Source organism: Salminus brasiliensis, chromosome 22 (genome assembly GCF_030463535.1).
Source record: "Salminus brasiliensis chromosome 22, fSalBra1.hap2, whole genome shotgun sequence".
Classification (NCBI taxonomy): Eukaryota; Metazoa; Chordata; class Actinopteri; order Characiformes; family Bryconidae; genus Salminus; species Salminus brasiliensis.
In genome coordinates, this window is record NC_132899.1 from 8,348,463 (window position 1) to 8,363,649 (window position 15,187).

General features: G+C 42.2%; 1 protein-coding gene across 1 annotated transcript in view; it reads right to left on the reverse strand.

Moving 5' to 3' along the window:
• Positions 1-14,892, reverse strand: part of lzts2b (leucine zipper, putative tumor suppressor 2b) — a 40,246-nt gene extending 25,354 nt beyond the window's left edge. The window contains exon 1 of the mRNA XM_072667681.1: positions 14,806-14,892. The gene's annotated coding sequence lies outside the window, so the exon portion shown is untranslated. The remainder of the gene's footprint in view (positions 1-14,805) is intronic.
• Positions 14,893-15,187: the final 295 nt, after the last annotated feature.

Sequence of the window (15,187 nt, forward strand, 5' to 3'; positions counted from 1 at the left end):
TTATCATTTGGCATTAACTACCTCTTATAAGTCGCTTGTGATAATGAATGTGGCTGGGAGTCTCATGCTTCACTTTTGTTAATGAAGTTCTAATGACAAGTCTCTCTCATTTGCCGAATGACATAACCGCAATCTCTTTCCCAGCCTGTGCTCCACAGAGAGTCCTATTAATGTCCTGGAAGCTATAGAGAGGAGAGCAGTGGGACAGAGAGTTCCTAAAAGCGCCTGGTCCTGCTCACATATGTGACCGTGCGAACTCCAGCTCCAGCTGAGGTCGGCCTAGTGGGAGGCACAGGGGGAGTACAACCGCCTGCTGGTGGAGGCACAGATTAGCTTCCATTTTCAGGCCATAGCTGGACCTCAAGCTGAACACTCAGTTTTTGAATGAGGTGGAAACAGTTTGTTCCCAGTGCAAACCCAGTTACTTTCATTCAGGGAACTGGGTGCAAACTGTTCGCCTCGGGCTCATGTCACGTATTACGCATGTTCTGCCGGTCGAAAGGGGAATCTGAGGGTTGGCTGTAACTACAGTTAGCAAGTAGTTAGCTACAGAGTTCTTATAGGCAAGTCTGTTATCCAGGACCAGCCTCTTGGGAAGGTATATAGATACGGATAGCCATCATATAAGGCCAAAATTAGCAAAAAATGCTGGTCTCGATAATAGCTGGGAAGCAGCACACACTCACACTCTAGAAGGGCAGTCGAATGTTTGAGTAGCATTAGCATGATAGCACACTGTTAGATGCTCGTTCTAAGTGAAAACTTATTTTCATCGAGGAACATTAGTAATAGGGTTGCCCAAGCTATGCTGAGTGTACTATGTAGGGAGTTGGGATCCATTTGAGCCATTCAGCCTACCCAAGTAGCACCAAAGATGCTGTTGCAAATAATTTGCCCTAGGGATGTCCTGATCTGATCCAGTGGATCAGAATCGAGGCCTGTTCTAGCTCCCATTCTTTGTTCTTACCACTGTTTTCTAGAAGAGCGCCCTCTGGCATCCTCTAGGTGCCACTGAGGGCTATTATTCACAGCCCACAGCAGTGAGAAGTGTTCTCAGTGGGTAACAGAACAGTTTAATGTCTGCAGTGTGGACTTTTTACAGTAGAACATTAAAACCTAAAGCTATATCTTGAGTTCTAATGCTTTGAGTGTGTTTAAGCTGCTTTTCCTTCAGATGTTTTTCTATTTTCTGCTGTTTTGCCCATGCCACCAAAACCATGGGGGGGAAAACGCTTCCTACGAGGCTTTACTCTTAAATTCCAGATAGTAAGAAATTAAACTATTACAGAAATGCTCTGTTTTACCAGTGGGAGTACCGCACACCTTTCTATAGTCCCGAAACTATAGAAAAAGGAAATGAATTTCACATTAGAAATGATAACCCAACCCAACTATACACAACCCTAACCACTGTACACACACATCACACATGAAGTGACCTCACTGCAGTGTTTTAAAGGAGCTGGGAGCTGATTGGTCAGGGAGGAGAGTCAGACTGGATTATAAAACAATCATTTTAAGAAAAGTCTCCACTAAACTACATCAGTCAGTCCAGAATGTCTCATTATAGAAACTGAGACTAAAAATAAAGGGAAAACAACTTACCTAAATTATGTGGCTGTATTATTATAATAAGAAATACGAAAGATTGGATCGGTATCAACTGATACTCCGCATTAATTAACCCTGAATCTGATTCTGGTCACATGACAGCCTCTTATTCCAAATCTATCTATTTTGGCTTCAGTACATGAGTATATATCACAGTTTTTTCCTGGAAACAATCTCACTCACAGCTATCTTCATCATTTGCATGTGGTTTGTATTGTGGTATGAGGACTTTGGTAAGATTAGTCCAACTAGATTTAGGATACTGCCGTGATAAAGACATCAGTACCCTAATTCCTCTTGCTTGCGTCAGGGTAAGAATATGATAGGCCTGGCCTTTTTTTTGTTTTTGAGTTTACAATTTACTTACAAGGCCACTTGTTTGAAGGCAGGGACTTCCCATAATACCCCACAATATACTCAGCATGCTTAGTGTTATAAGAAATCCCCTTTATGCAAGATTTCAAGCAGTTTATTGTTTCTGTTAACTGGCACAAATTAAAAGCAAACAGATCTTCTATCCCTTCTATCCCTTCTATGTATGTAGATTTTTTCAATGTGCCCATCCTCTTCATCTGACTGGTGGCCAAGTGACTAATTCAGCTGTGTGTTAATCAGCGGAAGCCAATGAAAGGGCAAGATCGTTCATGAGCATGACATTTTGACAGGCTGAGGATTTTATGACTACATGCTGCAGTAGAGTCTGGTCATGTGTAGGGGGGTGTTGACTGTCCATCTATCTTTGTCCGGTCCACATAAAAAAGCGCATGTGATATTTTGCACATCAGATCATCTACATCTCGGGGCAGTGGTGGCTCAGCGGTTAGAGCTACGGGCTGTTGATGACAGGGTTGTGGGTTTGATACCCGGGCTTGGCAAGCTGCCACTGTTGGGCCCTTGAGCAAGGCCCTTCACCCTCTCTGCTCTGTGTGTCTGAGGAGATGGTTTTCGCTACAGTACAGTAGTAGTTTAGTACAGTGACACATACTTGCACCTTTACCTTTTTTATTTTTATCTACAAAATGCTATTAATAATTTTTTGATATAAACTGGCTCTGGCTTCTCAGCAGTCGATGGACTGAGCTGTGAGCTTCCTTTGTGTTGCACAAGCTTAGTTCCAGTAATCTGTGAGATACAGAGCCAGTGATCCTCCTACACCAGCACACACAGCTGTCCTGGTCACACACAGCCACTAAGCTCACTAAACTCAATGCAATGTCTCAGTTCCACCAACAGAGGGCTTTTGGTGTGAATCGTTTCATTATAGAGGAACTTTTTTTTTTTACAGTGGTGGTGAATGGAAACAGGGGTCACAATGACTAATACACAAAGCAGCCATTTATTACTCTCGAAATCCACCAGTGATCCTGGATATATGACACGTATTATGCGACAGGGCTTACAGGACTCAATGTACTGCGGTATACTGTCAATACTGTATGCAATACTATATATTGCAATTTTTCATTTTATTTTTAATTACATTTTCAAAAACTGTCATAGTATAAAAAACAAAAACACAATCATTCACAAAATCTGAGTACAAGAAAAGTTTTCCTGTTCAGAACAGTGGCCTCTAAAGACAAAGACTACAGCACTAAGCTCTAGTTGTCAGGATTTAAACTCAACACAGAATGAACCACGGTCTGCCAACTTTTTTTAAAATAAAAAATCAATACTGTGCTTTTAATAATCAATACAGTATTGACAGTGTTTTCCTATACCCCTACTCCTGAGTTATGTTATGTTTTGGGCCACAATCTCCTCAAAAATACCACAAACAGTGCCTTGGCTATCAGACAGTGTGCTCGAATTCATCACCACAACACTCTGAACAACTGCGTTTACATCTGAACTATTTAAATATGCAGAAATCTGTTGAAATCTGTATTTCAGATCCTTTAAATATGCTGTGATGGATATTTAATAGAGATGAATATATATATATATATATATATATATATATATATATATATATATATATATATATATATATATATATATGTGGTGTGAAGGCACCTGGAGCTGGTGGGCTAATCAGGCAAGTGGTATCACATGGCTTCACAGGCTGCTCTCACCCTTGTATATTCTCCTTTGCAGTAGCCCAGGGTGGGGTGGGGGCGCAGAGAGGGAACACACAATGTGCTGCGGTGCAAACGACAGGGAATGTGCTGAAAAGAGACGGCAGGTCAAGGCCCAGGAAGCCCAAGTTTATTTTAGGTTGATTGTGTTTGTGTTTTGTTTGTCAAAGTAGTTAAAAACACTCCTAAGACCACTCACTCCACTCGATGTGCTCTCCGATATGAGGCTACATCCTCTAACTGTGGGTTAGCTGAAACAGGGTCTGTGCTGTTGTGGTGTTCAGCCTTCCAGCTAACTTAACTAAGCCTAGATAGCTGTCTGCAGGTCCCAGCACATGAGTGAACAGATCATGATCAGAGTGTGATCATGCTAACTAAGCTAACGCCAACCAGCTTCTCTCTCCTGATTTAGAGCAGTTTAAGATTCGCAGTTGTTTTCGGGCTGATGGTTTACCATTTATTGATTGATTGGTTTCTAACTGTGCACAGTGATCACTTAGTTTGTGACTCTGTGAGCAAACTGTACTTTGTATTGGATCATTTTTCTGTTTGCGGTAATATTGAGATATTATGATTGTAACAAAAAAAAAGGGATGCCACCCAACCCAACCCAACCCAACCTATCCACTCACAATGTGGGGACAGGGGACCCAGAAATGCCGCCTCAGTACGCAGCCCTAGCCTGTGTTTGCTCCTCCACCCCTCTCTTCTCTGAACCGTTCTACAATATATCTTATTAGAGAACTTTTTCTAGTTTTACCACAAAATTGATACAATTGCTAAACTCTCTTGCTGGAGTCCCGCTTTCATTTCTGTGTATTTTAATCTTGTAAATTTAAGGCCTGTTTTTTTGCAGTGTGCATTTACCGCTTAGACCCCCTCATCCTTCCATCTTTCCACTTCAAGTTATTTTTGTAAGTACAGGCAGGATGAGCCTGCCATCAGACATTCCTCTCCGGTACATCACTCAGAGCCTCTCTACACCAGTCCAGGCCAAACACTCCACCAACCCCTACAGCCTACACCAGCTGCCACTGAAAATCTTTCATCAGCGTTTATGTGACGTCTTTTGATTCTTCAGGTTTTTATAATCAATGATTAAATCGAGACCAGAATGTTCTACTGGAGGTACAGATAGTTTCACATTGTCCTGTACCTGTTGAGTCAATAAGATGGATATTTATTCAGCATGTATTCAGTGTCTACAGGAGCAGTTGTTTGCTGTGAATGTAGACTGCCATGACCAACAAGGCCAACACTGGATTATTTTCACCAAGAAATGAACTGAAAAATGGCTCATTGCTTGCTGTCCTTTTTGTGTGCTGCTTCTTTTGACCACAGAGTAAAAATAAGCTGATGAAGGCCCTGAGTGGTCCAGCGGACTAATGCGCTGTCACTACTGGTTCGAATCCCGGTCATGCTGCTAGCCATTGTCAGCCAGGGCCTCGAGAGAGCACAGTTGGCCTTACTCTCCCCACATCGCTTCACTGTGGTGCTGGCCATCACTGGTGTCTGGAGGCTGGTATGTTGAAGCCAGGCTTCCCTCCAGGCTTGTTGGTTGCCCATCGCTGGCAGTTTAAAAAATGAATGGCTTTGCTAACACGCCCTCACTGGTGTCGGCCGCATTGAGTGTTTTAATATTATAAATTATGTTATAATGTTTTTGTACAAACTGTTCTGTTGAGTCAATGAGATGGATACTTATTAGACACTAATTTCTTCAGTATCCTTGATGTATTTGCAGTGAATGTAGACTGCCTTGACAAAAACAAGGCCCACACGGTATCATTTTCACTAAGAAATTGCTCCCACTTCAGAGAATCACATGAAAGCCTTGATTCATCAAAATATCCACAAAAAGTCTCATGTGAAACATCTGAGATTCGACCTTTAAACAATTTTCTTTGGTGTATAAAAGAATTGAGACCGGCAGCTTAATGGTTAGAAATGTGACTATTCACAGCTGCAGTGGTTCTTCTTCCTGCCCTAACCCTTCCTTACCCTAGTGTTTGTCGTATTCTCAATAGTGGCCCCACTACAGCGACCCTTGGTGTATTGTGTAGTCGTATAAGCCCCCACGTCCTGTTTGGTAGACAGTCACGAGGCAATACACACACACACACACACACACACACAAACACACACACACATTTTTCACCAATGCCTTGAAGTAGAGACACACCCCTGGGATCTAGAGCATAAACGTCAACAAGTCACTGAACAGGAAATTGGCCTATGAAACATCAGGCTGAGTATGAAGGTACATCACACACACACACACACACACACACACACACAATCATGTAAATAGCCCAAGTCTAGGAGTAAAGGTGCAGTTTGTTTATGGAACGACTGAAATCTGGCCACAAAATGGCATTTACCCACAATCCCTCAGACCGTTGCAGGCAAACGTCATGGTTTCAGCGTAATACAGCCAAACAAAACCAAACCAGCTCCACCTGAACAGTTACATCAAGAACACACATCAAGATCAGCCATAACATTAACACCACCTGCCTAATATGGAGTAGGTCCCCCTTGTGACACCACAACAGATCTGACCATTCGAGGCATGGACTCCACAAGACCTCTGAAGGCATCCTGTGGTATCTGGCATCAAGACTAATGTTAGCAGCAGATACTTTAAAGTCCTGTAAGCCAAATACTGACCACTGCATACCAGCAAAAACCCCACATGACCCCACCTATCAGATGTTTTGGAGACGTTCTGACCCAGTTGTCTCCCCTGGACCAATGCTTTTCCCTTCACCTGTCAGTGGTAATAATGTTATGGCTGATTGGTGTACACAAGTTTGGGTTCTTCACACATCTCCATTCACAGAGGAGCACCTAGTGTGAGGTACAGTGAGCAGACTACTGCCAGAGGATCTGAGAGTGTGAGAACGGAATGGAATGATGGAAATGTTCAGAAAAATAATATTGAGCAAGACCTTGAAGGCCTTGAATGTGGGAATGAGCAATCTATTTGATCTGCGAGGAGACAGCCAGCCAGTGTAATTGGTCAGGAATGGGAGTGATGTGCAGATCGCTTAGTGTGTGAACCCTGTCAGCAGAGTTTTGAATGTACGGTAGACCGAGATTTCCGAGATTTAGCAGGTAGACCAATAATCAGGGCGTCACAACATTCAATACAGGAGCTGATAAAGCACAGCTTTAGCATCACTGATCTTCAAAAAAGGGCAAAGACAGCAGATGGAATATGAGTTATATGAGTAGAATCAAGAAAGAAGCCCAGGTTTAACAGTCTTCAATGACATCAGAAAAAAATGGACAGTCCAGAAATTTGGGGCCTACAAGCAAATCTTCGGTTTTGAGAAACCATACAAACCATCCAGATGTCGAGATAATAGATTCACGCTGTCAACACTTGAATTATTGGACAGGGAGGTGGATAAGCACTAACTGAATGTTATCAGGGAAATACAGAAAGCAAAGTCCATGAGTATGGATAAGTTGTCTAATAATTAACAAGTAAATAATAAAAATAGGGGGACCAAGTACTGATCCTTGAGGAATACCTTACATCACAGCATTGCTTATGTTGTTCTAAAATGACAAACTGTGCTCTGCTGAAAAGTTATGACATGAATCAGTCTAAAGTAGTGCCTGAAATACTCAATTTAAAGAAGAACATTTAGACATCCAACATCAGCAGACTCCAGAGGGTCATTGATAACTCTCAAAAAAACAGTTCAATCCAAATTGAAAAGGCTCATAGAGATTATGTTCAAAGAGGAAATCTTTCAAGTTGCGTGGCTACAACTTTTTTTATAACTTTGGCTAGGAAAGGGATTTTAGATACAGGCCTATAACTAGTAAGAGATTTCTTTAAAATTTAATTCAATTTTATTGGCAGTGGGAATGATACCAGAGGACAAACTTGTATGTATCTCTGGAGTATGAAGTTGATTGAAGGTAGTTTGAGGAGTTCAGTAATCCTAAATATGGTTTTGTAGCACAAGTAGCATTCAGGACATCTCTATACTTCAGCTTATACTATGTTTGTTCAATGTTCTCACAATAAAATTGAGTATGGAGCGTAAGACCAGTTCCCCTCTATAAACGCTCAAAACCAGCCAGTAGTTGTCATTTCTATAAGCTCAGGAGTGTACTATGAGGAGGAACGCTCTGCTGGAACTAGACTGGTCTTTAAAGGAATATAATGCCACACTTGATTGGATAACATGAATGCCTTAACTCATCAGAGAAAGTATTGAGATCCAACATACATTAATTGTGTTGGTCAAAACAACAAATGCCAGTCTTCAGCCATCAATTCATCACCAGTATGTATAATATACTGTGGTGGAATACACTTTATATCCAAAAGTTTGTGGACACGCCTTCTAACGCATTCATCTTCTTTAAGTTGCACCCATTGATGTGCAAATGCATATACACAGCTTCTCTAGTCCCCATAGAGATGTACTGCCAATAGAATAGGACTCTCTGGAGCAGATAAAGATGACACTATGCCTAATGCCAGGTGTGGGCGAAGAGGGTATAAAGGCCCCAGCATTGAGCTGTGGAGCAGTGGAACTGTGTTCTCTGGAATGATGGATGGTGCTCCATCCAATACGTTTGGGATGAGGTGGGGTGGTGACCATACAACATTCTGACCTCACTAACATTCTTGTCTCTGAATGCAATCAAATCCTTGCAGCAATGCTCCACAATCTGGTAGAGAGCTTTCCCTAAAAGTAGAAAGAGTTACTCCGAAAACGACTTCTGGATTTCTTACAGACCCTTACAGTTCGGGCTGGGCCTGGCATTTCAGAAGAAGTCTCCAAAGTCACTAACACTGCCTATGCTCGGTTAGGTTCTTCTGACTTTCAGCTATGTGTAATTTATTGCGCCGCCGCTGGGGCGCACCAACCGATTTAGCATCTGTTAATGGACTTAGGTGCTGAATAATGTCCAGGGGCTCCTGGGCGAAATTAGTCTGTAAGTACAACACAGACATGCTTCACTGGGGAGTGATGAGAGGGAGATTGAAACAGTTTACACATGAAGATGGTTACTTGGCTCAAAACCCACCCTTTCCAGGGGAAAACCCCACCTACTCAAAGCCTGACGCAGCACATCAGCAAAGTAACTGTCCGCTGAATACTGCAGCTGCAGCATATTCAGCAGCCAGACTAATTAGGGTACACTCAGTTATCCTCTTATGGTGGGGTGAGGCTGGACTGTTCCCGTAACACAGGACAGACTGGAACATCAGAACTTATTGAAGTAACCACATGTTATTAATTAAACCTAATCTACCAGCAGGCACCAGTCTTTCCTCTCACCATTAACAGGATATGCAATTAGTGTTGCTGTTATTTTTGGTAGAAAAGCTTTTACTGCAATTTTAGGATAATAAACCATTCAAATTTTAATACTTAATAATACAGTTATACAATAATACAGTTATTTCAATTATCTAGCAAAAGCTAGCATTTTTGCCATTGAACTTTGCTTTCAATCACATAAATTTGCAAAAGTGCAAAACACTGCACTAGACACAAGCTTGCTAGTCAGTAACTACTACTACTACAACTACTACTACATTTATCTCCTGTAATACATGTGTGTTTACCCACTTACTTTCATGCTTAAAACAAGCCCTGTATATAATTCCAACCCTAATGCCCAGTAACACTCCTCCCTACATCTTTAGCTCCAAAATCAGAAAACATGCTGATAGCATCACTCCATAAACTCATAGTTCTCGTACCAGCATGATACTAAGCTCTTTGACTAAGCACTGTATGTGACAGTGGCCTGAGCCTTTGCACTGAAAAAAACCTGGGTGGGCCTAATTGTGGTAAAATCACATTGTACCGCGCACACACACTCAAAGCTTACCACTTTAAATAACTCCGAGTCAGAGTTAATGTTACGACAGGGTCAAAAGTTTCATAATCTCTCTTATATCAACAACACTTTAATTGTCTAATGATGAAAACAGCCACATGCTCATGCTGGTGCTTTTCCGTGAACCCTCGTCCTAATCATTTCTTCTTCCTATTTCCTGAGTTCCTAAAATAGCAGGAACTATCAGATCTACTTCTGAAAAGCCAGGCGCAACATAAACTTCAGCACAGCCTCGTAGTGAGCATTTACTCGGGGACTGGAGATAAGGCAGCGCTCTGTCTCTGGAGACTGGCCCGCAGCCAGCCAGATTTCTACTCATCACAGCTCTCTGCACACTGCATGGAAGGGGGGCTTAAAGTTCTAGGGCAGTTTGTGCCCTTGGAAATGTAATGTCCTATTCGAACGAGTAGTTCAGGGACAACTGGCCTCAAACCTCTAGTGCTACAAAGGGTTGTTGAGCCATTTCGGGACAGGAAAAGTTGCGTACTCTATATGGAAGCTGACACCTATATTAATAGTTATGAGTGGGCCTAAATTAAGCCAAGTACTCCATAGTTATTTGGAGTGGTACTGAACAGCATTCTGATGCTTAATATATTGGAATACACAAGTACAATATTGCCACAATATTCTAAGTAAAAGTAATTATAAAACATTTTAAAGCATAAATCATACAGAACATGGCAATATTAAATTGTTAAATTTTGTGGTACAATGGCGGGCAAATTCAGCATTTATTTAGGGGTGTTTCTCATCATTTTCTAAAAAGATTAGACAATAATTCACTTATAAAAGGAAGCAAAAAGTCAAATAAATATTTGTGGAAAAAACTGCACTGGAGCTACGATAGATTATTAAAACTTACAGAAGAAATGTAAAAAGACTCCAAACAACTGTGCAAGACCTGGTAGACCTCCAAAACTGCCTCAATCAGATCTCTGAAAGAGAGAGAGAGGAGAAACTCCAGCTCCATTCTCATTTCAGATCTGAAAACATCTACCAATGTTTCTGTCCATCCTTCTGCTGTAAGAAGACGACTCACTGCTCTGGGTCTAAAAGGATAAGAAGCTGATCGGGAAGCTTTTACTGGGGAAAGCTGAACAGATGCTAAAAAAAAGAACCGTCCAGAGTCCAGACCTCAATATCATTGAATGTGTTTATGATGGCTTGGCTGGTGACTTCTAAGACTGACCTTTGGAGGTATGGAGGAATGCAAAGACACTGAACGTGAGTCTCCTGAAAAGAAAGGAGGCTGTAATAAAGGTAAAGGGTGGAGCTCCAAACACTCAAACTTCTGATACTAGGATTATTTGATGAGACATTGAGAAATGAAGAACTGCCTGTAAATGGCATAAATGGAGGGTGGCCTTAGGGTGGCACCGTACTGTTTATGATTTAGAGGTCATAGGGCCAGCTGGCTGTGGGGCTGCAGTCTATCAATAAAGCTCCACACTGACTTCAATGTTAGACTACATAAACAGGAGAATGGCATGCACTACCGCTGAGAGCGAGTGTACATACTCGATTGTGGACACAAGTTTGAGACTGGTTCAGGTCTGTGTGAGGAGCTGAAGTTGGGGAGTACAACATGGCAGGCCAAAGGAAGCACAAAGCACATATTGACATAGTTTATGATCCCCCAACTACGGCACATTAATGGCTGATCCATTTCTTACCCTGAGGGAAACATGGGGCTTGCGTGTGGACAAACCAGCCGGCTATAGTCTCACCAAGTGGCACGGATGCGTCAACATGAAAAATGAGTAAACTACTGGAAAATCTTGTTCAAACAAACCAGGAATGAGGCATAGGCTCGCCTGAGATAGTGTGAGAGAGTGGTAGTTTGTGTGTGTGTGTGTTTGTGTGTGTGTGTGTATATGTGTGTGTGTGTGTGTTCTAGCTGATGTGATGTCACAGAGGACATGATTTTCTAAATCCCAAATTAAACCACTGTGTTTGGCTTTAGGGGAAGTAGGCCATAGATCTGTCTGGAATGAACACACACACACACACACACACACATATTCACAGTTTGTTTAGTGACAGGTCAGAAGCTGCAAAAAGCAAGCTTTTCACTAGTCCTACATCGCTGTACGTTTTCAGAAGTAAAACAGTGCAGTGAAGTTATGCATTAAAATAACTTCCTCATACACGCACTGGTTAAAGGGCTCATATGATACAATTTTTCAATTAGGTCTACTATACTTTTATCCCTGAGGTTTGATTATGAAATATGTATGATTTTAAGTACCTAAAACAAGCAGGAAACACTCCTTATAACGTCTGCAAGAACAGGTTGGATTAAATGTATAACTTCAGTAAAAATGGGTGGAGCTAAACCTAACATCTGTTAGAATGGAGGGGAGGGGGGGTAAACATATAACTTCTGCAAGAATGAGTGGAGCAGACCCTTCAATGTCTCTATGAACAGGTGGAGCTGTGGAGATGAACTTATAACTTCTACAAGAATGGGTGGAGCTCAATATATAACTTCTGCTAAAATGGGTGGAGCTAAATCTATAACTTCTACAAGAATGGATCGAGCTAAACTTATTACTTTTGCAAAAATAGGTGTAGTCCAACTTATAACTTCTACAAGAATGGGTGGGGCTAAACCTATAACTTCTCTGATAATTGGGGGGAGGGGCTTAACATTAAGCTTCTCAGAAAATGGGTGGAGCTAGACCTATACCTTCTACAAGAATGGATTGAGCTAAACTTATAACTTCTGCAAAAATAGGTGGAGTCCAACTTATAACTTCTCTGATAATGGGTGGGGCTAAACATATAACTTCTCAGAGAATGGGTGAAGCTAAACCTATAACTTCTACAAGAATGAATGGGTGCTAAACTTATAACCAGCAAGAACGGGTGGAGCAAAGCTCATAACTTCTGCAAAAATGGGTGGAGTCCAACTTATAAGTTTTGTAAGAATGGGTTGGGCTAAACCTATAAGTTCTACAAGAATGAATGGATGCTAAACTTATAACCAGCAAGAATGGGTGGAGCTAAGCTTATAACTTCTGCAAAAATGGGTGGCGTTCAACTCATGACTTCTGCAAGAACGGGTGGAGCTAAACCTAAATGCATTGCTTCTTGTCAGGCTGAAACTACAATGCTTCTTGAAACTTTTTTCAGCTATGTTCTTTGTTATGGGCTCTTTAAAACCCTGAAAATCCAACCTGCTATCAGCCGACCGATGCAGTCGACACTGATGAACATGAAGCAGGTCTCATCACACCTGATACTTTACGGTCACTGACTGCAATGTCAACCTTCCGGATTCCACAGATAAGATTATATTACTCTACACACAACTGAAGCATGTGCGTTCACAGGCCAGTAGTTCAACCTCAAAGAACCTGAATTTTGAGTTTAAGGCATGTCAGAAACCAGTATGGAGAAGTTGGGTATAGATGGTTTGGATAGGCTAGTCATGTCTTCTTCCAAGTTAGTCAATGTAAATTGTTCCCTCAAAATAAAAGGGGTTCGAGAGGCATTTAGCTACGCTCATCCCAGCCGCATTAGCTAGCTAACATAAACACACCTAAACAGGGATTCCCACCTATCTCAGTTAGCTGTGTGCTAACTTCACTAATTAGTTCACCAGTATCTTGTCCAGCTTGGCCTTGGATAAATACACTACATGGACAAAAGTATTGGGACGCCTGCACATTCATTGTTTCTTCTAAAAAAAAACTAAAAAAAACAAGGATATTCAAATATTGTTGGAATTCAGGGGATGCTTTAAACTAGATTGTGGAGCATTGCTGTGAGAATTTGATTGCATTCAGCAACAAGAGCGTTAGTGAGGTCAGGAGTGTTGGATGGCCACCACCCCAACTCATCCTAAATGTATTGGATGGAGCACCATCCATCATTCCAGAGAACACCGTTCCACTGCTCCACAGCTCAATGCTGGGGGACTTTATACCCCTCTTGTCCACATGGCATCAGACATGGGGCCATCAAAGTCCTATTGTATTATTTTATTCTAATGGGTGCAATTGAAAGTAGCTGAATGCATTCATTAGAAGGGTATGGGTGCATATGCCCATATTTCGCCTGCTTTGTAGACGTGACGCTCTTTACCACTGTACCACTTAACCACAAACGACTTAATTATTGATCATAATATTATTGATCATAATGAACATTAGCAATTGTACTGTAACTACTTGGATATGTAACATCTATATCTATGTAATATCTATCTATGTGAGTAAGAAATAGGATCGCAGGCCTACAGTACATACATACACAGGGTCACGTTCCTGGCCAGGGATTAAACCATTTAAAATGCTCCATAGTCCAGGTCTTAAGAGTTTAAGGGGTGGTTTCCCAGACTGGGATCAAACCTAGTCCTGGACTACACAGGTTCTGACTAGAGATTCTCCATTGAAATGAGCACATAGTCCTGGCTTAACTAGGCTTAATCCCTGGCCAGGAAACTGCCCCTAAGTGTTTAAGCTCTGGTGATTTCTGAAGCAAGTCTGACTCGGAGTGGCTGATGAGTTCAGATGAAGGAGGTCTGAAGGAGAGAAGTCAGGACAGAATCACAGGTGTGTTTGCCTTGTCTGGCCAGACTGTCACAAATGATCACTCAGTGTGTGGATGTTTCAGGGCGCACACACACACACACTCACACACAGCCAAATTCCTTAAGCTTACTCCCCCGTTTTCTTCTTCTTCTTACTGCTCCAATTCACCAACACAATACTGTCACATGACAAGGGGAGACCAAAGATATTTAAGTAATGCTGTGGGTTTAATAGTATTAACACCATCAAATAGGCAGGATAGGCAAAAGGACATGGCAAAAGCTTAAGCCGTGCATTAGCCTTTAGTCAATTTCTTACTTTCCCTTTGGTAGCCCTGTTCTCCTTAATCCTAACAGTGGCAAAGTACAGTCAGATAACACAGGGGCGCAGCAAGACGCACGCACTTTCACCCATCAGTCAGTCAGTCAGGCAGGACACAGTTCTCACTGTCCTCCTCCTCCTCCTCCTCATCATCATCATCAGCAACAGCAGATTACCCCCAACCTCAGAGCAGCCCCTCACTCTCAGCTCGACAGATAATGAAAAGCACACGTCGAGATAATACGCGAGAAACACAGTGACCCAAAGCTGAGAACTTCGGACTGTTGCTCCACTAACCGATTTCCTCCAGCCTGCATATCTAATGAGGACCAGTCTACAGTCTTCTACAGCAGCGTCTACAGCCTCAGACTTACCATTACTGTGGAGAAGCCAAGCGCCCTTCAGCTGTTTATCCTCCTGTATGGACCAAATCCTGCCTGCTTACTGCCCTCTCTCACACTGTCCCGCTCTCCAGCTGGAGAACTGCCTCTCATGTCCCGTCGGGGGAGGAGCATGCCCTCCTTATTACTCTCCTGCTCACGTGACCTTCTCTAATATCTCCATACTCCCCACGTTTGCTGTTCTGGGATCAGCTGAAGGGAGCCTGCCCTGTAAAGCCGGTCCTGGAGCTGCCGGTGCATGCAAAGGCTACAGTGTAAAATACACAGTGTGATACTGGGATATGAGAACTGAGGGAAGGGTGCTCTGAATGTGCATGGCTACTGGTTGCACCTAGAACCTTAAAATGGGTTCTTG